The 25,286-nt window shown below is 32.8% G+C and overlaps 1 long non-coding RNA gene across 3 annotated transcripts in view; it reads left to right on the top strand.

The window, feature by feature from the left end:
* The window catches only part of LOC108663714 (uncharacterized), a 36,216-nt gene that overhangs the window by 396 nt on the left and 10,534 nt on the right, over positions 1-25,286 (top strand). The window contains exons 2-4 of one of the 3 annotated variants that reach the window (XR_016028851.1): positions 2-431; positions 582-686; positions 4,942-5,168. This is a non-coding gene — a long non-coding RNA (uncharacterized LOC108663714). Of the gene's footprint in view, position 1; positions 432-581; positions 1,029-4,941; positions 5,169-25,286 lie in introns of those variants that run through there. The other 2 variants (XR_016028852.1, XR_001929722.2) reach the window with 2 other exon arrangements.

Here is a 25,286-nt window from a genome sequence, read left to right on the forward strand (position 1 = left end):
GAAAAATTGGAGCTATTTTCTGGTAGTTTGTGCAAAAAAATTGGACAGCTTTGTGTTGCCGAAATTGGGAAGATTTGTTGCTCGAAATTGAGCTGGAAATTTGTTGATTTTAGAGTAGAAAATGACAGCAAAAAGGGTGAGAAAATGAAGCTTTTGGTGACTGATTTTGAGAAGTAAGGAAGAGAGGAAGCCACAGTGGTGAAAGGGAGGAATGGGTTGGAAAAAAAAAAAAGAAGAAGAAACATGGTAGAGAGAAAAAGAAAGAAAAAAGAAAAGAAAAGAAATAGAAAATAAATGGGCATGACCCAATAGAAAAAAAGTGGGCATGGCCCAATATGAAAAAAAAATAAATGGACTTGGCCCAAATAGGAAAAATGAAAAAGCCCATGAAGAAGGCCCAAAGGTCATAAAGAAATGAAAAAGGGCCAATGGTAAGTTAATGTTATATTTTAAAGTTCATGGGTAGTTTAATATTGTGCATATTTTGGATGAAAAATATGCAAGTTGCTTAAGGAATTTTTAATTGAGTTGCTACTCATACAAATGTGTGATTAACTATACTGAGTTTAAATTGTTGCTAGGAAAGTTTGTCGTGGAGGTGTGCCGAACGAAGTATGTGATCGACAAATAAGAATAATTATATACGCGTACGAATTAATAGTGAAGTAATATCCCACTATTATGAGGTGAGTAAGGGGTGTCAATTTTAAAAATTTCATATATATATACATATACGTATATTTTACGTGAAGTGCAAAATTTATGGAAAGCATGCGTTGATAAAATTTTAAGGAATTGTGGGTGTAAGTTATTTTTAGAAATAATTTGGAATATCTATATATATATATATATATATATTAGATGTAAATTGTTTTAAACCGGGAAACAAGCTTTCGAAAAGATTTATATCAAAGGAAATTGTGCCTTATTGTTTGTGTGGTGTGCATTTATGAAATTTATTACATATTCACCATGCTATTTTGATACAAAATATCATGCAAATATTTACAATGAACATTTTACGAAAAGAGAGTTTTAACGTGATGTGGGGACCAATATTTTGAGAAAGATTTAAAATATCCCCTTGAAGATCAAATTTGAATTCTTTTAGAAGGTGATTTCATTTTAACCAAGAAATTCAAGAGTAATTGGAAATTACTACTTATTGTGTTATAAATTGTATTTTGAATCGAATGGCTTATGATAATGTGGGCATGATTGGCTGGATTGGTAAATATGTTGAAAATGTATAAACTGTTGTTTGCCTTGATAGGTTGGGTTGTAAAATAATTGCCATGTTATGCTATTGCAAATTTTATTGTATGGTGGGATTAGCTTGTTGCAGTGGGAGGGTTCTGTGGACCAACCTTTTTGAGGGGCACAGAATTCAGGTATATTCTTACCTCGGTTGAAGAGGCGTGTAGGGTAACTCCCGAGGTATAACTTTAGAGTTCACTTCACGCCAAACCACCACGTGAGGGTGAACTCAGGTAACGCCAAGGAACGACTATGTTTTCAAAATAAAAACATGATTTATGCTTACATAACTTTTTAACAGCCTTGGCGGACTCGGTTGGGATAGCCCCAAGCCAAGGTATCCTTGACAACCGAGTATGAGAATGATTTTGGCACGAGCCAAAGTTTTAAGGAAGTCATAAGCCGTGTTGTTTATTTTTGACAAAAATGTTGTCACGACCCGGAACTCCCATCGAGCCCGTGACAACCGCCGCGACGTCCTGATAGGCACTCATTACCCTGAATGTCGATCGAAACCCCGCAAGGCTTAGCATAAGCTTCTGCATCTCCCCAGTGAGCGACAGTTATTAAATATCACATTTCAAAAAAATCATAAGTCATTTCCAAATCAAAATAATAAAATATTACTTTTTGGCTCACGGGGGCATTTTCGTCATTTTTCTTCGAAAATGCCGAAACTTGCCAAAAACATGGTATAAAAGTTAAATATATTCATACATACTTTAAATCAAATAACTGAAGAATAAAATTACTTTTACAGTGACACGTGGGTCCCCAACTGACTAAGAAGATGTAGGGCTACGAACCCTTACTTTCTAAGATGCAACTTCGAGATTAATTCTCGTCTTAATCAACTATCAACAAATTGTCCTGAGCCTGAAAAATGGATAGGAAGAGGAGTGAGATTATGATTACATAATCTCAGTGAGTAAACAATTACCATCAAAAGCATCTAAAGCCGAGTAGATGGAGACAATATAAAAATGTTATATCTCAATAATGTTCATAACACAAAATTCGCTTCAATCTATACCAAACAATTTCTTTTCATCAAAATTTCTCGGCTTATGAATTTCTTAAACTTGGCCCCTGCCAGAATCATTCTCGCGGGTACCTTCGTCAAGGTATCCTACTAAGACCGCCAAGGCTATTCAATGACCCATACCCATAAACATGCTTTCACATCTGACACACAGCCGTTCCTTGGCATTGGTTGAGTCTCACTCTCACGTGGTGGCCCGAACGTGAGGTGCACTCAAATCATACCTCAGGAGATACTTCACCCAACATCTCCCCCCGGAGATAAATATATAATTGAGTTACCGTGCTCCTCTCATAGGCAGTCCACGGAAACCCCCACCACTGTAGTGACCGTTTAATATACCACCAGACCCATAAAAATTCCAGTAGCATAATATGGCGAATAAAATGTAATCCAGTCTACCGAGATCAATCCAAAATTATTCATGTATTTCATGCCAACCCCAAAAATTTAGCCATCATGCTACCATAGTGTCATAAGTCCCAATTTCAATAACATATAAAATCATAAATTTTAACACAGTCTCCATATACTAAATTTTCCCAAAACAATATTTGATTTCAAAACCAGTATAAATCTCATTTTTATTAAAAAAATATTTTAATTAGAAAACATAATATTTAATAATTTAAGCTCACCATTCAATAAAAGCATCAAACAAGTATAATAACTCTAGATATTTAAGACGATAAGTTGTCCACTCACAGTTCTAGGAGTCGATGTACTCCTAATCCCAGTCTTCAAGCACAATTTCTATACTTTTACCAATGTAATTTGCTCACCACCTATCCACAATGTACAATACATAATTCACCACATCAATACTTGACCATTATAAAATCAATTCAGACTCGGTATATATGCATGATATGACATGCAACTTATCCGACTACTGCTTAAATGCGGTGCTGACCTAATTCGGCCTATTACCCGATTAAATTACTAACACGTCCAATTTAATCTCAAATTAATTTTTTTCAGTTTCTATACCTCAATTGCACCCAAATTGACTTAATGTTCCTCAGTGTGGTGCAAATTATCAGTCTCGATAGCAAATTACGAAAATACCCCTAGTGGGTAAAAATTCGTATTTTTGCTCCGAAAATTCCTATTATTTTTCTAGGCTCATAATTTATCATTATTCATCATAATTCCTCAAATAAACATCAAGATCAGCAGCCAATATTCCCCTAGAAAATTCAGCCAATAATGGTAATGGAGGAAAATAAATTCTTTTCTTGTTGTTTTGTTCCTAAATATGCTAAACTAACTTAAAACACTAACATAACTTAGAATCAAATTAATCTAACAAGTTTCTCTCTCCTAACCCATTTTTTCAGAATTGAATTCATCCTCAAATCACATGATTCAACCATTGAAAATGATGAGAAATGCATGGAAATGATAAATCTTAAGCTAAGCTTGAAAAATCATACCTTTAAACACTTGATTCCTTGAAAAATCACACTCTTTCTTTGAATTTTCTCACTCTAGGGTTTGTTCTTATTTCTCTCTCTCCTGCTGGTTTTGGCTGACCATCCCAATGAAGAATTCTGAAATTTTCAAGCCTTTAAATAGGCTCAATAAAATATTATTATTTTATTTATCTTTTGAATATTTTATTATTTTATTTTTTTCTAGCCATCTTTTTGACTTTCTTTTTCTACCACTCAATCCTCTTCACTTATCCATGTCTTCCATGAAATTTCTAGACTTTTCCAAAGTATTGGTGGGGTAAATTTTTAAAAATTACACTTTTACCCCCGTAAAGTGAAAAATTACATTTTTACCCCAAAAACTGAAAAATTGCCCATAGACATATTTTTCATCCCTTATACTCATACCATTCTCCAATTTGTCAAATGTGATCTAAATTCTCTCAAAATCTCAAATTTTATCCGCGATTGGAAAAATTACGATTTTGCCCATAGATAGTGAAAATTCCGGTTTGACTCCGAATTGATCCTCGAACTCCTAATTACAATTTTGAGTCATCCCTGAACTGTGAAACTCTTAATTTCACCTTAAAATTCCTATTTGAACTAGTTCGAGGCTTAATCGACTTAATGATACCATTAGGGGCAATATCGTCTTTTAACGATTTCTCGAACTTCCTAAATATACAAACATTTTATCGAGCATGTGAATGACATTATAATTATTTTACAAAGCAGGGTTTGACAAATGTAATGGTTTTATATGAGTTGAAATAAGTTTTAATATTATGAATTATATTTCTTTGCATGGTGAAAATAGAATTAAACGGTTTTTCGCAGCTTCCCTAGTTGTTTATTTGTGAAATGAATTCCTCGCATATGGGGAGAGTTATGATTTGTGCATGATTTTAAATATTATTTGGTTTCGCGAGAGCAAGCTAAATTTTATTGATTCGATTCGACAATGATTATTAATATATTTTGATGCAAAAAATTTTATTACCTCGATTATTCATACTTTATAAGAAATTCTCAATTTTTATATAAGGCACAAATCCCCATTTAAAATGAATTGCTTTTATAACCCTGCATTTTTATATTCAACTGATCTGCCGTTTACTTGTTTCCCATCTACGCCCTACTCGCTGAGTCGATGATTATCACTGAGTTTATGAGACTCACACCCCTTTATTTCCCCTTTTGCAGATAGGGATCAACCTAGCGTGTAGTTAGTGATGTGTTCAGACCACCGTGAATAGGTAAAGGCATCTCCTAGCATTTTATCTCGAGTCGCTCCGCTGTTAGAGGTCAAGCCGTAGCATTTTATTTATTAAGTTGTAAACGAATTCTAAATTTTTATATAAGCATTAATTTGTAGATAATAGATTTTAATGCATATACTTACGAATAAAAGGAAAAAAGTTTGTATTCAATTTTATATTTATGGTTCAATTTAGTATATGAAAGTATCAATATTACATGGTGATTGAATGTAGTGGATTAACGAGCAAATTCTAGACAGGCTTGTTCAAGACTTGGCGGGTCTTTTTCGAAAGTCTTGGACACCGGCAGCTATCGGGGAGAGGTCGTTGCAATAGTGGTATCGAAGCCCTAGGTTTAGTTAAGTCATAGGATATTCTTGTGTCAAACAGCGGAGTAGTGGAGTCGACGTAGAGTCTTGTTTATAGTCAGTGACTACAGCATCGATTATAGACAGGAGGCTGCGTAGACTCTTTATCTTAGAAAAGCACTTTGTGTAATCATAAGTGATGATTAAATAACAAGAATTAATTATCGATGTCTATGTTTGAGATGCCACCCGAGACACGAACTATTGTTGGAAATATTTTAAGTAAATGCTCCTAATGAAAGGGTGATATGATGATATACTCATTCGACCAAGAGTGGAGGAAAGTGAAGTCGGACTAATAAGTCCGTAATAACTCATTCACTTGGCAGAGTTAAAATTTGGCCATGATTGTCAATGGAAAGAAATTTGATGACTATGGACGGTATTTGAGGATGATATAAAAGAGAACTTATGATAATGATAATAAGAGGTATATTTTGACTAGAATAAATAATGATCATTGAGATCCACTCGAGATTTATAAATTTAAGTATTAAGGAGATGTAAACTAATGCTCACATGCATGGAAGTTAGTGCACTGTGATGATTAAGTTTGTTCTGCTTATATATATAAATGGTGCTGAACTTTTGAGATATTTTAAATGCGAATATGTAATGTATAGCAGCTTAAATGGAGTTGGTTTTGATTCTAATTAAGTAAAGATGAGATCCCAAGGTTTGATGGAATTATGCCGGGTTGTAGTTATTGGTGCATGAATTAGCTCAAGGTTGAAATTAGATATTGGCGATAATGTCGAGGGACATTTAAGTAAAATCTATATTAAGTTTTATAAATATCAAAGTTGATTGTGTAGACGTTAAAGGGAAAGTAATGGTATATTGGTGTAAAATGATAATACAAGGACGATTGAAGGTAGTCCCAATAATGAAATTTGAAATTCCCCATACTTTGATACGGTGATAAATAAAGTTGATCGAATGCAAATTGAGGTCAATTAAAATGTTTAGAAGTGATAAAAGACGAAAGGAGTAGTTTAGGATAAAATATTTCGCAAGTGAAAAAATAATAATAAAATAATAATAATTTTATCAGAGTAGAATTTGTGAGATAAAAGGCGATTTCGAAGTCAAGTGAGGCATAATAAGGTATTTTGGGTACCAAGGAGACAAGATAAAAGTTTTAGAATAAAATAATATTTTATTAATGAAATAATATTAAAATATTAATATTTTGCCGGATATCGAAATCAACATGAAGAAGGATCATATGGTTGATCCAAGTGGGGGAGAAGATGACAAGCCCATCTCTATAAAAATATTTATCATGACATACATGTGATGGATAGCATGTTTGCATGCTAGGAAAGTCCTAAAAAATTTACAAAAGTCGGTATTGTACCTAGAGATACAATAAAGTTGATTTAAGCCTCGAACTAGATCAAATGGAGAATTTACGATGAAATTAAGAATTTTAAAGTCTCAGAATGGTTTAATATGGTGATTTGGAGTTCGAGGATCAATTTGGAGTCAAACCGAAATTTTCGCTATCCATGGGCAAAATGGTTATTTACCACCTGGGGACAAAATGAGAATTTTAAAAAATATTGTTTTTGGCCCCATTTGACTTATTGGAGTATAATTTGACTTATTGGAGTAAGATTTGAGGTTTAGAAGTCAAAAATTTTAATTTCGGTATAATTTGGAGTAAAAGGGTAAAATGGTAATTTTGCCACTCTAGGGGCAAAATTGTAATTTTCCACCACCAGGACATTTTTCCAGCACATGGTCTTCCTTTATCCTCATTTTGACCATTGACTAATTGTGTGGTGGAGATAAAAAGGATTAAAATTTTAAAATTTTAAAAATGGACCAATAAAAAAATGACATGTGTCATACATTTATTATTTTATTATTTCTTATTAAAAAGGCATAAAATCAGCCCATTTTCTTCATATGGCCGGCCAAACAAGGAAGAGAAAGAAAGAGAGGAAGAACAAAAGGAAAAACAAGAAAATCTAGGTGAAAATTCAAAGAAAAAGTGAAGAAATCAAGGAAACAAGTTAGGTAAGTTAGAATTTCTTTAGTTCTCCTTAATACCTAGCTTACCCATGCTTTTGTTCTTGATTTTCATGGTTGAATATTGAGTTATTATGATGAATTCAATTCTGAAAAATGGGTTAGGAGAGAGAAAGTTGTTAGATTAATTTGATTTTAAGTTATGTTAGTGTTTTAAGTTAGTTTAGCATATTTAGAAACAAAACAACAAGAAATGAATTTATTTTCTCCCACAATCATTAATGGCCGAATTTATCATGTGTTGAGTGAGGATAAATTTGATTTCATTTTAGGAGAATTGGTTAAGAAATGATGAATTATGAGCCTAGAAAAATAATGAAAATTTTCGGAGCAAAAATACGATTTTTACCCATTAGGGGTATTTTCGTAATTTGCTACCGAAACTGATAAATTGAATCTCATTCACAGTCATGGAGGTAGTTTAGGTATAATTGGAGTGTAGAAAGTGAGAAGAATTGATTTGGAGTTAAATTGGAGATAATAGGCCGAATTAGGTCAGGACCGCATTTAAGCGGTAGTTTGATAAGTTGTATATCATATCATGCATATATACCTGTAGACACCTGAAACAAAAAATTTAAATTATAGTAAAACCAAATAAAATATATAAAATAAATAAAGAAAAATATATAAATATAAAAAAAAAGGGCGTACGCCATCTCGTCCCCCACCCACTACGCATGCTGGGGTTCTGGCCACCAACTCCCTGGTGCCAGAACCCCCTCCCCGGGTTGTCCAAATTTTTGGACAACCCGGCTCTTTAAAGGACCACCTGCAAAAGCCCAAAACGGGGGGGGGGGGGGGGGGGGGGGGGGGGGGGGAGAACACAGACACAAAAAGAAGAACAAAAACGAAAATCCTAGATCTACCAGCATAAGAGCCTAGCCACAGAAAAACAAAAAGAAAAAAAACAAAACAAAAAGCAAAGGGGGTTAGATTTGAGAGAGAAGGGAAGAGGAAGCCGAAGAGAGGGAAAAAGAGGGATCGGCCGGTGAGTAGAGAGAAGAGAGAGAGAGGTCGACGAAAGAGAGGGATCGGCCGACAGAAGGAGAGAGATCCGTCGGGGGAGAGAGAAGAGATGAGGAAGCCGAAGAGAAAGAGAAAGAGGCCGACGAGAAGAGAGGGGAGGACGCCGGCGCCGGCGAAGAGAAGAAAGAAAATTTTTTAGAGAGAAGGGAGAGGGTGTGTCACGACCCGAAACTCCCCATCGAGCCCGTGACAACCGCCACGAGGCCTCGACAGACATTCTTCACCTCGAATGCCTATCGAAACCCCGTAAGGCTTAGCATCAACTTTCGCATCTCCCCGGTGAGCAACAATTATTAAATCTCGCATTTTAAAAAATCATAAGTCATTTTCAAATAAGAACAATAAAATATTATTTTCTGGCTCATAGGGGCATTTTCGTAATTTTTCGTCAAAAATCTCAAAACTTGCTAAAAATGTAATAGGTAAGCAGAAAATATATATTTAATGATTTAAAAACAAAATAAGTATATAAAATGTTCATTTGAAAGCAAATTGTTAACAACTAGTACTATTCAAAAATAATCAATAAAATATTCTATTTTCTCATAAAATAAATTTTTATAGAAATATTCGTAAATAATTTTTCGCACATGAAAGTAAAGTAAAAATTGTATGAATAGAAATACAGTTAACCAAAATATAAGTTTTGATCTGCAATGACACGTGGGCTCCAATTGACCAAGAGGATGTAAGACTGTGAACTCTTACTTTCTATAATGCAGTTCCGAGCTTAGTTCTCGTCCTACTCGACTATCTACAAACTGTCCTGAGCCTGAAAAATGTATAGGAAGAAGGGGTGAGATTTTATAATCCCAGTGAGTAAACAGATATCATCTAAAGTATCTAAAGCCGAGTAAATGGAGACAATTAAAATAAGTCATCATACTGTAATTTCATTCCCTTTCAACTCATTTCAACCAAATAAAATCAATCCATATAAATCGAGTAATCAACTTGGCTTATGAATTTCTTAAAACTTGGGCTCGTGCCAAAACTCATACTCAGTGATACCTTGTGCAGGGCATCCAACCGAGTCCGCCAAGGCTGTTAAAATTTTGTATACACTTAAAATATATTTTTTTGTTTGAGAAAAATACAGCCGTTCCTTGGCGTTGGCTGAGTTCCCCTTCACGTGGTGGTTTGGCGTGAAGTGAACCCTAAGCTATACCCCAGGAGATACCCTACGCGCCTCTTCGTTCGAGGTAATAATATAATGGAGTTTACCGTGCCCCTCTGATAGGCTGGTCCACGGAACTCCCTCTACAGTAAATAATTAATATATACTCCACCAATTTAATAAAATTCATTTTAGCATGACATGACAATTTATCGCAATCTAGCCTCTCAAGGCTAAATACACAATACAAATAATTCTGACACCAAAATCAATTTAGCCATTCATGCTCATATATTGTCATAAGCCATTCAATTTAAAACCATAAATTTACAACACAAGCAGACAGTCTCCAATTACTCTATTTTCAAAACCAGTATTCGATTTTTCAGAAAATTTATAAAATCATTTTATAAAATCACAATTTCTCCTAAAACATAGCAATTTACCATTTAAACCCATTTTTCATAAAATCACACAGTTGTATAAAACTACTCTAGATAATTAAGACGATAATAAGTTTACTCACAGTATTAGGAGTAGAAATACTCCTATCTTTCACCCTCGGGTGCAGTCTCTTACCCGAAACAATTGACTCACCACCTATCCATAATCCATGACACAAAATTCAGTAAATTGTGTCAATTTATCATAAATTATTTCAGGCTCTTATCCATGCGTATGCACTAGATAGGATTTGAAATGTCTAGACAATCGCTTAATTGCGGTGTCCGACCTAACTCGCCTATACACGGTGTAAATTCCTAAAATCCCCAATTCGACTCCAATTCCATCCATTTCAGTTTCAATTATCCAATTATATCCACAATACCTCAATGACTGTGAATTTGGTCCAATTTATCAGTCCGGACTATGAATTACGCTTTTACCCCTAGTGGGTAAAAATTTCAATTTATTGCACCGAAAATTCCCATTTAATTTCCAACCTCATAATTCATCATTTTTCCACCCAATTCTCTTAAAATAAAGTCAACCTCATCCTCACATACCATTGGCTAGATTCGGCCTAGGGAAATTCATGGAGAAGATAAATATTTTTCTTGTTGTTTTACTCATAAACATGCTAAACTAACACTAAACACTAACATAGCTCAAAATCAAATTTATCTAACAATTTTCTCTCTCTAAACCCATATGACCAGAATTCAAATCATCCTCAAATCACATGATTCAACCATGAAAAATGATGGAAAATGCATGGGAAAGGTAAAGCACAAGACAAATTTAAGAAATGTTACCTTTTTTCACTTGATTTTTGAATTTCCACCTATTTTCCCTTTAAATTTCTTAGCTAGGGTTTTATTTTCTCCTTTCTCTCTCTTGTTTCTTGCTTGGCCGAATGTTGAAGAAGAAGAATGGGTGGGCTGATTTTTTTATGCCTTCTTATTGTTTAATGAAAAAATATTATTTTATTCATATTTTAAATATTTTATTAATTCTTTTTTTCTAGCCATCCACTTGTCCTATTTTTTTCACCATGCATTCCCTTTGACTTATCCAAGTCTTAAGTGAAATTTCCAGATTTTCCAAAGTTTTGGTGGAGCAAATTTTTCAAAATTACACTTTTGCCCCCGAACTTTTCAAAAATTACATTTTTACCCCAAAAATTAAAAATTTTCCATAATGCATAATTTTCACTCATCATACTCATTTCACACTCCAAATAATTAAATTTGATCAAAATCCTTTCAAAAAATTAAATTTTCGATTTCGAATGGTAAAATTACCATTTTACCCTTTTACTCCAAATTATACTGAAATTAAAATTTTTCACTTCTAAACCTTAAATCTTACTCCAATAAGTCAAATGGGGCCAAAAATCTTGTCTAAAAATTTCCATTTTGTCCCCAGGTGACAAATGACCATTTTGCCCTTGGATAGCGAAAATTCGAATTTGACTCCAAATTGATTCTCGAACTCCGAATCACCATATTAACCCATTCTGGGACTTTAAAATTTTGAATTTTATTGTAAATTCTCTATTTGATCTAGTTCGAGGCTTAAATCAACTTTATTGTACTTCTAGGTACAATACCGACTTTTGTAAATTTTTCAAGACTCTCTTAGCATGTAAACATGCTATCCACCACATGTATGTCATCACAAATATTTCTGTAGAGTCGGGCTTGTCATCTTCTCCCCCACTTGGATCAACCATATGATCCTCCTTCTTGATTGACTTCGACATCTGGCTAAATATTAATATTTTAATATTATTTTATTAATAAAATATTATTTTATTCTAAAAATTTTATCTTGTCTCCTTGGTACCAAAAATACCTTATTATGCCTCACTTGACTTCCAAATCGCCTTTTATCTCACAAATTCTCCTCCGATAAAATTATTATTATTTTATTATTATTTTCTCACTTGCGAAACATTTTATCCTAAACCACTCCTTTCGTCTTTTATCACTTCTAAACATTTTAATTGACCTCAATTTGCATTTGATCAACTTTATTTATCACCATATCAAAGTATGGGGTATTTCAGGGTGCGGCTAGAGAGAGAAAATAAAATCTGAAAATGAGAGGAAAGGTCGAAAATGGGATTTATATACTCGAGTTTAGGGTCTAAACGACGTCGTTTCAGCGGAGTGAAGAATTCAAAAGGTCGACGCCAAAACGACGTCGTTTTGAGGGAGACCCCAAAGCCCCAAAACGGTGCGTTTAGGAGAGGGCCAGGCGGACCAAGGAAGCAGGCTAGGGAGACCTCCGTGCAGCCCACACAACTTGGGCCATCTTTCTAGCCCAAGCAAGGTGAGGCCTTACCCATTGCTTGTGAATTTGGGCTTATTGTTTTGGGCTTATCTAGTTTATTTTAATTGTTTACTTAGCTTTAATAAAAATATGTAAATAATAACAAAAAATATTAATATTATAAATATATTTGGAGGCTTGCAAATAATAATAATAATGCATGATGCAAATGTATATATATATATGTATATATTATATTATATTTTTTAAAAATAAAAAATAAAATAATAAATAATAATAATAATAATTAGTGAAAAAGAAATAAATAATATAATTGGAACAAATATTTGAGTATTACCACCAAAAAGGGGCAAAGAGTTGCCTCTTTCTGGTGGATGTTTTTCGGGTGCGAAGTTTGAGACGGATTTTCACCGAAGCGTCGGGATAAATCTGAACTCTAGATTTCAAAACCCATTAAGTCAAATAGTCATTGTTAAAAATAATATATGTAAGAAAATTTTGTTACACTCGAATTAATTTAAATAAATATTACTAAATAAAGTTAATCCAATCGTTTAAAAATTAATTAATTATTTATTAGATAAGCTTTGTAATCAAGTGAAAAAATTGGCCAACAACAAATATGGATTTAAATAGAAAACTAAAAAATAAAATATATATAAAAATAAAAATAAATAATAAATAATCCAAAATTTTTTAAACACCTAAAATCAATAAACGCGTGCATGTAGATATCATCATTTTATCCTGTCATAGCATGCCATATTTACCTTGCAAATGGTGCGGGAGTCCCGAGGATGGGATTTCCCCGAGGAGCTTGTAGAGACAAGTTCCTCCGGGGATATCTCTAGGTGAGGAAAATTTCGAGACTTCACCAAAGCGTTGGGATGGTCTTCGAATAATTTTCCAATAAAAAATTACCGACTCCATCATTTAAAATAAACAAGTCATAACATCATTTTACGCTTGCATCATGTGCATACGTAAAACCAAATAAAAAACTCAGTCTGTCAATTTAATAAAAATTTAATTAATAAAGTAGGGATTAAATTAAGAAAAGGCTATATTAAGATAACTTAAGATTAAATGGTACCGTTCGCGGAACGGGCGCCACGGAGGTGCTAACCCTTCTCCGTGCGTAACCGCACTCCCGAACCCATCTCTGAAAACATGGACCAGTTCTCGTTCTGTCGACGAATCTAAAATCAATTTAGAACTTCGTCGATAGAATCGGATTAATAGGTGACCAATCACACCTTAGATAAAAAAGATTGGTGGCGACTCCTAACCGATTTTAATTTTCGCCCGCGTCTGGCGGACGGGTTCCCAGACCCGCACGTCACGACAATACCGAGCATGAATTGATTTTATAATGGTCAAGTATTGATGTGATGAATTATGTATTGTACATTGTGGATAGGTGGTGAGCAAAGTACATTGGTAAAAGTACAGAGATTGTGCTTGGAGACTGGGATTAGGAGTACATCGACTCCTAGAACTGTGAGTGAACTTATTATCATCTTAATTATCTAGAGTAGTTTTATACAATTGTGTGATTTTATGGGAAATGGGTTTAAATGGTAAATTGCTATGTTTTAAGAGAATTTGTAATTTTATAAAATGATTTTATAAATTTTTTGAAAAATCGAATATTGGTTTTGAAAATAGAGTAATTGGAGACTGCTAGTTTGTGTTGCAAATTTATGGTTTTGAATTGAGTGGCTGATGATAATAAATTAGCATGAATGGCTAAACTGATTTTGGTGTTAGAATTATTTATACTATGTATTCAGCCTTGAGAGGCTAGGTTGCGATAAATTGCCATATCATGTTAGAATGAATTTTATTGATTGGTGGATTATATATTAATTATTTACTGCAGAGGGGGTTCCGTGGACCAGCCTATTAGAGGGGCACGGTAAACTCCATTATATTAGTACCTCGAACGGAGAGGCGCGTAGGATATCTCCTAGGGTAAAGCTTAGGGTTCACTTCACGCCAAACCACCACGTGAAGGGGAACTCAACCAACGCCAAGGAACGGCTATATTTTTCTCAAACTAAAATATATTTTAAGTGTATACAAAATTTTAACAGCCTTGGCGGACTCGGTTAGATGCCCTGCGCAAGGTATCACCAAGTATGAGTTTTGGCACGAGCCAAAGTTTTAAGAAATTCATAAGTCAAGTTGATTACTCGATTTTTATGGATTGATTTTATTTGGTTGAAATGAGTTGAAAGGTAATGAAATTACAGTATGATGATTTATTTTAATTGTCTCCATTTACTCGACTTTAGATAGTTTAGATGGTATCTGTTTACTCATTGGGATTTTATAATCTCACCACCCTCATTTCCTCACATTTTAGGCTCGGGGAATTCCATAGTTAGCTGACTTTGACAAGGACCTTCATTTGGACCCGAATCGGTAAAAGCTGTAGGTTTCCAGCTTTCGATGCATTTTGGATAGATGTGGGCCCACGTGTCACTGTAAAAGAAATTTTATGCTTTGGTTATTTGCTTTATAGTATATATGAATATAATTATCTTTTACGCTATAAGAATTATGTACCGATAGTTTTATGAAAATTATTTTACAAGAAAATAGTTTATTTTATTGAATATTTTTATTATATTCAAATGGTCAAATTTTCACTTCAAATGAACGTTTTAGATACTTAATTTTTTTTAAATCATTAAATATATATTTTCGGCTTACCTATTACATTTTTAGCAAGTTTCGAGGTTTTCGACAAAAATGACAAAAATACCTTTGTGAGCCAAAAAAAAAACAATATGTTATGTTATGATTTGGAAATGATTTGTAATCCTTCGTATTTTGATTATTTGATAACTATTGCTCACCGAGGAAGTGCGAAAGCTGATACGAGAGCCTTGCGAGGTTTTGATCGACATTCGGGGTGAAGAATGTTTGTCGAGGCTTCGCGGCGATTATCACGGGCTCGATGGGGAGTTCCGGGTCGTGACAAAATTGGTTAATGAGAATCCCCTTATATAGAAATTGAAATTCAAAAATGCAAGAGATGCATATGATTCCCATGAATCTAAATCTTAAGTGAGTAATTAATATCAAAATTAATAAAGATGTATCCGATGGAAGTACAAAGGGTAAATGAGAAATGAGAATGACTTTTAGGAATTGTGATATTGTATAAGATCCAGTGATCTCATAAAGATGAACCTAAAGAGTCAATAAGATCATAAAGCATATGCGGATACCAGATTGTGATTAGATTAGCGATGGAAGAAATACGAATGTTGTTACAATCGCACCTAAGAAGTTTAAGGATAATTAATGTAATCATACCAAGTTAGTTCAATATGGTCCAGATTAATAACACGGATATTTTGGGGGGATCTTAAAATAAAGTCCATTGGGAACCAATAAGTGGAATGTTAATAAGCATATATTGAAATGGTAAGGTTATGAAAGGCTTTGGAGATCAGCCTTTGATTATTTAAATTTTCAACGAGATTGTATTAAAGGAAGTGTTTAAGGGTTTTGGAAATGTATGGAAAGGTGTGAAAATGCACTAGTTTGACTATTTATAAAAGTTTGAACTTGGATGGTCATAAATGACTGGTGGGTAACCAAACAATGTGTAAGTAAATGAACAAAGGGAGTTACGATTAGTAGGTAAGAGTGGAACTCTAATGATGAGATTGTGTTCACTGCTTTCGGCATTGAATTATAAGTTATGAACTTGTATCCACTTTGTGAACACCTTGATGATATAGTTCGAAAAAAAAAATTTCACTATGAGAAACATTAAAGCTTAAGGAGCAAAAGGCTATATAGTTAGTTGGGATTCGTGACTAATATGTCACATAAGTATGAAGATGAATTGCAAACATATAAGGATGTTTGGAAATGGTGGTTTGAGGCAATGATTATTTTACCGATATCGAGATCTGATGAAGTTATGGTCTCGATATGCTTGTTAATACAAGACATAAATTGTGAAATATACCTTCCTCATCAGTTTCAATTTATTTAATTAATAATCAAGGTAAAGTGCCTAAAAAGGATAGGCAAAGGATAAATTGTGTTACGAATATTTAAAGAATGAGGGTGATATGGTTTGATTAAATGATATTACCCTTAGTGAAGGAATAAAAATACATGACGGGAATTATAAAGATCCATTTAGGAAGAGAATATGATTTGAGATTTTGAATATTCATATACTAGCAAAGGCTTTGGTAATGAGACAGTGAGATTTGGCATTTAGAGTAAATTTGAGGAATTTCAAGTTAGATATGTTGTATGCGGTTGATGATGAATAGATTAGCTATTGATTAAAGAGATTGATTAAGATTATAAAGATATATATACAAGAATATCGTTAATTATCGAAATGTCTTGTGGTATAAGTTGAAATTATCTAGCGAGCACTCAATCATGAAAGTACTGGAGTTTTATTTTTGAGAATATAGTTACAGGACCGAGATGTAATGATGTGTTTCAGGACCAAAGAAGGGAAGTGAAAAATTTTGAAATAAAATAATATTAAAATATTAATATTTTATATGTTGTTGGAATTAGTCATGAAAAATGGAATATGACTAATTTAAGTGGGGGAGAAGAAGCAAAGAAGAATTTTGAAGGAAAACGATGATAATTGTAACAGCGTGATTTTATTAAATCGAGCTAACGCGGATAAGTAAATATTTAAATATTATGGTGACACCGCGTTGAAATGCGATATCGACATTTTGATTATACACGTGTAAGAAAAGGAAGATAGAAGGAAATTAGAATTTTTACACGTGTCGGAAGAATTAATTTTAAAATATGAAAATTTGAGGGAGGTGTATTAAATAAAATGAAGTTAAGGCATAATATGTAAATTTTATTGTTTTGAAGAAATAAAAATAAAATGAAAATAAAATGGGTGATAAAATAATGAAGAAAAGATGTTGAAAAGTCAAATAATATTTTTATATGTACATGAGTCAAGAATGGTGTGAATGTGGTTTGAATGGGAATGATGTGGTTTTGATGGGAATGAAGAAAAGTCAAAGTCATTTAGAAGAATACTAAATTGGAACCAAGTGAAATGGGTGGTCGGCCAAGTGAATGGAGTAAAAAAATGAAAAAGAAATAAACAAAGAAAAAAAATGTAAAAATGATGGTGGGGCCGGCCATGTGAGATGAAAGAAAGGAAAAAGAGATAAGAGAGAAAAGTTAAGTCGGTTAAGTGAAGAAGAAAAATAAAGGAAAGAAAAACCGTGGGAGAGGAAGAAAGAAATCAAGAGAAAAAGGTAGAGAAAGAACCGTGGGAGAGGAAGAGAAAAGAGAACGATTTTGCTGCACTTTGAGGAAGGAAAAAGAGAGTTTTTGCTGTAATTTTTGGAGGAAGAAGAAAGCTGAAAATTTGTGAGGTAAGAAAGCTGAATTTTGAGGTTATATTGCTAGAATTTTTGAGGTTATTATGGCTGATTTTGGTGCTGAAAATTCAAGGTTTTTTATGCTGAAATTTTGTGAATTTGCTACTAAAAATTTAAGAGGTTTTTGCTGTCATTGAAGGACAACTTTGGTTGCTAAAAATTGGAGCTGTTTGCTGCCAATTTGTGCAGAAAAATTAGAGCTGTTTGTTGGTAGTTTGTGTAGAAAAATTGGACAGCTTTGTGTTGCCAAAATTGGGAAGATTTGTTGCTAGAAATTGAGCTAAAAATCTGCTGATTTTAGAGTAGAAAATGGTAGCAAAAAGGGTGAGAAAATGAAGCTTTTGGTGATTGATTTTGAGAGGTAAGGAAGAGAGGAAGCCACGGTGGTGAAGAGAGGAAGCCACGGTGGTGAAAGGGAGGAATGGGCTGGAATAAAAAAAAGAAGAAACATGGAAGAGAGAAAAAGAAAGAAAAAAGCAAAGAAAAGAAATAGAAAATAAATGGGCATGACCCAATAGAAAATAAAAATAAATGGACTTGGCCCAAATACGAAAAATGGAGAAGCCCATGGAGAAGACCCAAAGGTCATAAAGAAATGAAAAAGTCCCAATGGTAAGTTAATGTTATATTTTAAAGTTTACGGGTAGTTTAATATTGTGCATATTTTGGATGAAAAATATGCGATTTGCTTAAGGAATTTTTAATTGAGTTGTTACTCATACAAATGTGTGATTAAGTATATTGAGTTTAAATTGTTGGTACGAAAGTTTGTCGTGGAGGCGTGCCGAACAAAGTATGTGACCGATAAATAGGAATAATTATATACTCGTACGAATTAATAGTGAAGTAATATCCCACTATTATGAGGTGAGTAGAGGGTGTCAATTTTAAAAATTCTATATATATACATGTACGTATATTTTACGTGAAGTGCAAAATTTATGAAAAGCATGCGTTGATAGAATTTTAAGGAATTGTGGGTGTAAGTTATTTTTAGAAATCATTTGGAATATATATATATATATATATATATATATGTATATTAGACGTAAAATGTTTTAAACTGGGAAACAAGCTTTTCGAAAAGATTTACATCAAAGGAAATTGTGCCTTATTATTTATGTGGTGTGCATTCATGAAATTTATTACATATTCACCATGCTATTTTGATACAAAATATCATGCAAATATCATCAAGGTGTTCACAGAATGGATAATCAGTGTCAAACAGCGGAGTAGTGGAGTCAACGTAGAGTCTTATTTATAGTCAGTGACTGTAGCACCGATTATAGACAGGAGGCTGCGTAGACTCTTTGAACACTCTGTGAACACCTTGATGATATTTGCATGATATTTTGTATCAAAATAGCATGGTGAATATGTAATAAATTTCATGAATGCACACCACACAAACAATAAGGCACAATTTCCTTTGATGTAAATCTTTTCGAAAAGCTTGTTTCCCGATTTAAAACATTTTACGTCTAATATATATATATATATATATATATATATATTTCAAATGATTTTTAAAAATAACTTACACCCACAATTCCTTAAAATTCTATCAACGCATGCTTTTCATAAATTTTACACTTCACGTAAAATATACGTACATGTATATATATACGAAATTTTTAAAATTGACACCCCCTACTCACCTCATAATAGTGAGATATTACTTCACTATTAATTCGTACGCGTATATAATTATTCCTATTTGTCGGTCACATACTTCGTTTGGCACGCCTCCACGACAAACTTTCCTAGCAACAATTTAAACTCAGTATACTTAATCACACATTTGTATGAGTAGCAACTCAATTAAAAATTCCTTAAGCAACTTGCATATTTTTCATCCAAAATATGCACAATATTAAACTACCCATAAACTTTAAAACATAACATTAACTTACCATTAGGCCTTTTTCATTTCTTTATGACCTTTGGGCCTTCTTCATGGGCTTCTCCATTTTTCCTATTTGGGCCAAGTCCATTTATTTTTATTTCATATTGGGCCATGCCCACTTATTTTCTATTGGGTCATGCCCATTTATTTTCTATTTATTTTCTTTTCTTTTTTCTTTCTTTTTCTCTCTTGCATGTTTCTTTTTCTTTTTTTTTTCCAACCCATTCCTCCCCTTCACCACTGTGGCTTCCTCTCTTCACCATCGTGGCTTCCTCTCTTCCTTACCTCTCAAAATCAGTTACCAAAAGCTTCATTTTCTCACCCTTTTTGCTGCCATTTTTTGCTCTAAAATCAACAGATTTCCAGCTCAATTTCCAGCAACAAATCTTCCTAATTTTGGCAGCACAAAGCTGTCCAATTTTTTTGCACAAACTACTAGCAAACAGCTCCAATTTTTTTGCACAAATTGGCAGCAAACAACTCAAATTTTCAGTAGCCAAAGTTGTCATTCAATGACAGCAAAAACCTCCAAAATTTCTAGCAGCAAATTCACACAATTTCAGTAGCAAAAACCTTGAATTTTCAGCACCAAAATCAGCCATAATAACCTCAAAAATTCCAGAAACATAACCTCAAAATTCAGCTTTATTACCTCACAAATTTTCAGCTTTCTTTTTCCTCTAAAAATTACAGCAAAAGCTCTCTTTTTCCTTCCTCAAAGTGCAGCAAAACCGTTCACTTTTCTCTTCCTCTCCCACGGTTCTTTCTCTCCCTTTTTCTTTTCATTTCTTTCTTCCTCTCCCACGGTTTTTCTTTCCTTTATTTTTCTTCTTCACTTAACCGACTTAACTTTTTGCTCTTCTCTCTTTTTCCTTTTGATTTCTTTACTCCATTCACTTGGCCGACCACCCATTTCACTTGGTTCCAATTTAGTATTTTTCCAAATGACTTTGACTTTTCTTCATTCCCATCCAAACCATATCATTCCCATTCAAACCACATTCACACCATTCTTGACTCATGTACATATAAAAATATTATTTGACTTTTCAACATATTTTCTTCATTATTTTATCATCCATTTTATTTTTATTTCTTCAAAACAATAAAATTTACATATTATGCCTTAACTTCATTTTATTTAATACACCGCCCTCAAATTTTCATATTTTAAAATTAATTCTTTCGACACATGTAAAAATTCTAATTTCCTTCTATCTTCCTTTTCTTACACGTGTATAATCAAAATGTCGATATCGCATTTCAACGCGGTGTCACCATAATATTTAAATATTTACTTACTCGCGTTAGCTCGATTTAATAAAATCACACTGTTACAATTATCGTCATTTTCCTTCAAAATTCTTCTTTACTTCTTCTCCCCCACTTAAATTAGTCATATTTCATTTTTCATGACTAATTCCAACAACATATAAAATATTAATATTTTAATATTATTTTATTGAATAAAATATTATTTTATTTCAAAATTTTTCACTTGCCTTCTTTGGTCTCAAAACACATCATTACATCTCGGTTTACTTTCGAATCATCATTTAGGTTAGTAATTCCTCTTCAACGAATATATTGTTATTTAATTATTGTTTCTGCACACGCAAAGTATTTTATTCTTGAACATTCCTTTCATCCTTTGTTGATCTTTAGCATGCCAATTCGCATCAAATGATCATTCGTTTGATCAATAAGGTCTTATTTGTGTCCAACGAGGGTGTGAGGTATTACAGAGCGTGCATATATATTACATATGTTCTTTCATCAAGTAATGCATGGTTCATGAAAAATAGAATATGTTTATTAACTTGAATCCTGTACCATATCAGTAAGATTGTTAAATAAGTACAGGCTAATAGCTCATCGAACACATATTTAATATTTCTCTTTGACAGGATACTAGTTTAAATGACAAAAAGTTAGCAAAACTAAAGAGCATAATCCCTCATCAATGGTTCAGCTATATTCCTTCCTAAGGAATAACACTGGTTAACCTATAACCATAACCTTGCCTATTAATCATTTCTAGAATCAAATGTGAAGTTAAACACTATAAAGCAATCATTCATTCATTCATTCACTATTGAAAGACGTAGTTTTAACTTTTAAGCATTGATGTCGTAATAGCAGTAGCAGTAATTTGGCATGGATGAAGGAGAAACAAAACTCATAATAAACCAAAAATTAACATAATTAACAACAAAATCACATCATCTCTAGCTAACAAAATGAAAGTTCATCTCAATCCTTAACACCAGTAGCTATAAATAAGTATCACAAAACATTACAAAATAACCAAGACTTAATCCATCAAAGATAGCAAATTCTTGTCGTCTTCACCTTCACAATTCTTACTTCTCAAATCAATTAGGTCCCTTCTTTTTGCCAAATCCAACCACTGCAAAGACCCCAAAACAAAATAAATTACTTGTCTCAATTAATACATATTCATATCTTCTTTTATATTAATTTAATTTCAGTGAAATTCAGTTCATAGTCAAAGTTCTTCAAAGAGCAAAAACGAATCCCATTTCTAGAGGAAATGTTCCCTAATAAAAATTAACTATAAATAAACATAACACTGAAAAGTAACAAAAAGATTTGGGTTTTTCACTCGTGAAAGAACTTCAATAAGCTCACAATCGAATATACAACAATATACAAGATCGAACCAGCTTATCCAAATCAAATATTGAAAACCCACAAAAAGAAATGAAATAGAGTGAAAAAAAATCACCTGCACTGACGAAACTACGGTTGTATTGCATCCTCTTGTAAGTGCGGCCCGGGGCTTCTTCTTCTTGTTGTGCTTTGCCACTTTAGGAGTTTGGCCTCTCACCTTAAAAGAAGAACAAAGGAGGGAATGTCGATTGGAAGAGAGGCCGGTGGCAAAGGAGAGAAGAAAAATAATTGAGTTTTAGAGAGAGGTTAGAGCGCCGGACGAGAGAGCTACCGCCGGTAAGGGAGAAAGGTGACTAAGAGAGAGGGAAGGAAAAGAAAAAAGAAGAAGAAAGAAGGGAATGCCGATTGGAAGAGAGGCCGACAGCAAGGGAGAGAAAAGAAAAGGATCGACTTTTAGAGAGAGGTTAGAGCGTCGGACGGTAGAGAGAGAAAATAAAAAAGGGAAATGAGGGAGAGAAGAGAACTAAATCATTTTATACTTAGGGTTTGGAGGTTACAAAACGACGTCGTTTTGTGACTCACCAAAATCCCTCTCTACCCCATCAAACGGTTCAAGTTTATTTCATTTAACATGTGGTAGAATTGGTTAAAGTCTATTTCATTTAACATGTGGTCAGAGGTTCAAGTCTTCACAATGACACAAATGTGAAAATTTTAATTTTAATTAATAAAGTCATTTTTTTAATATTACTCAGTATAAAACTTAATGTTATATTACAAAATTAATTATATACATATATTTAGGATACAAATTATATGTTATACTTTGATATATATTACAACATTTGTATAATTAATTATCAATATAATTTAATAAAAAGTATGATAATATATAACTAATAAAATTAATAATTGTAATCATATAATTGAAATTTACTACAAGCTTACATATAAAATAAATTAATATATATATGTAGGATATTTTAATATCTCATATACGTACATATTAATACAATAGGATATATATATATATAGATTTTTTTTGTCACGACCCGGAACTCCCCATCGAGCCCGTGACAACCGCCGCGAAGGCTCGACAAACATTCTTCATCCCGAATGTCGATCGAAACCTCGCAAGGCTCTTGTATCAGCTTTCGCACTTCCCTGGTGAGTAATAGTTATCAAATAATCAAAATACGAAGGATTACAAATTATTTCCAAATCATAACATAACATTTTTTTTTGCTCACAGGGGCATTTTCGTCATTTTTGTCGAAAACCTCAAACCTTGCTAAAAATGTAGTAGGTAAGCCGAAAATATATATTTAATGATTTAAAAAAAATTAAGTATCTAAAACGTTTACTTGAAATGAAAATTTGACCATTTGAATATAATAAAAATATTTAATAAAATAAACTATTTTCTTGTAAAATAATTTTCATAAAACTATCGGTACATAATTCTTATAACGTAAAAGATAATTATATTCATATATACTATAAAGCAAATTGAAATACCCCATACTTTGATATAGTGATAAATAAAGTTGATCGAATGCAAATTAAGGTCAATTAAAATGTTTAAAAGTGATAAAAGACGAAAGGAGTAGTTTAGGATAAAAATATTTCACAAGTGAGAATATAATAATAAAATAATAATAATTTTATCGGAGGAGAATTTGTGAGATAAAAGGCGATTTGGAAGTCAAGTGAGGCATAATAAGGTATTTTGGGTACCAAGGAGACAAGATAAAATTTTTAGAATAAAATAATATTTTATAAATAAAATAATATTAAAATATTAATATTTAGCTGGATGTCGAAGTCAATCAAGAAGAAGGATCATATGGTTGATCCAAGTGGGGGAGAAGATGACAAGCCTGACTCTATAAAAATAATTGTCATGACATACATGTGATGGATAGCATGTTTGCATGCTAAGAGAGTCCCAAAAAAAAAATTTACAAAAGTCGGTATTATACCTAGACGTACAACAAAGTTGATTTAAGCCTCGAACTAGATCAAATAGAGAATTCACGATTAAATTAAGAATTTTAAAGTCCCAGAATGGTTTAATATGGTAATTCGGAGTTCGAGGATCAATTTGGAGTCAAATAGAAATTTTTGCTATGTAGGGGCAAAATGGTCATTTGCCACTTGAGGACAAAATGGGAATTTTTAAAAAAGATTTTTGGCCCCATTTGACTTATTGGAGTAAGATTTGAGGTTTTGAAGTGAAAAATTTTAATTTCGGTATAATTTGGAGTAAAAGGGTAAAATGGTAATTTTACCACTCGGAATCAAAAATTTAATTTTTGAAAGGATTTTGATCAAATTTAATTATTTGGAGTGTAAAATGAGTATGAGGAGTGAAAATTATGCATTATGGCAAATTTTCAATTTTTAGGGCAAAAATGTAATTTTTGAAAAGTTCGGGGGTAAAAGTGTAATTTTGAAAAATTTACTCCCCCAAAACTTTGGAAAATTCTGGAAATTTCACTTAAGACTTGGATAAGTCAAAGGGAATGCATGGTGGAAAAAGTAAGACAAATGGATGGCTAGAAAAAAAATGAATTAATAAAATATTCAAAATATGAATAAAATAATATTTTTTCATTAAACTAATTAAAAAAGTATAAAAAAATCAGCCCACCCATTCTTCTTCTTCAACATTCGGCCAAGCAAGAAACAAGAGAGAGAAAGGAGAAAATAAAACCCTAGCCAAGAAATTTAAAGGGAAAATAGGTGAAAATTCAAAAATCAAGTGAAAAAAAATGTAACATTTCTTAAATTTGTCTTATGCTTTACCTTTCCCATGCATTTCCCATCATTTTTCATGGTTGAATCATGTGGTTTGAGGATGATTTCAATTCTGGTCATATGGGTTTAGAGAGAGAAAGTTGTTAGATAAATTTGATTCTGAGCTATGTTAGTGTTTAGTGTTAGTTTAGCATGTTTATGAGCAAAACAACAAGAAAAATATTTATCTTCTCCATGAATTTCTCTAGGCCGAATCTGGCCAATGGTATGTGAGGATGAGGTTGA

This window comes from Theobroma cacao, chromosome 10 (genome assembly GCF_053813885.1).
Source record: "Theobroma cacao isolate CCN51 chromosome 10, ASM5381388v1, whole genome shotgun sequence".
NCBI lineage: Eukaryota > Viridiplantae > Streptophyta > Magnoliopsida > Malvales > Malvaceae > Theobroma > Theobroma cacao.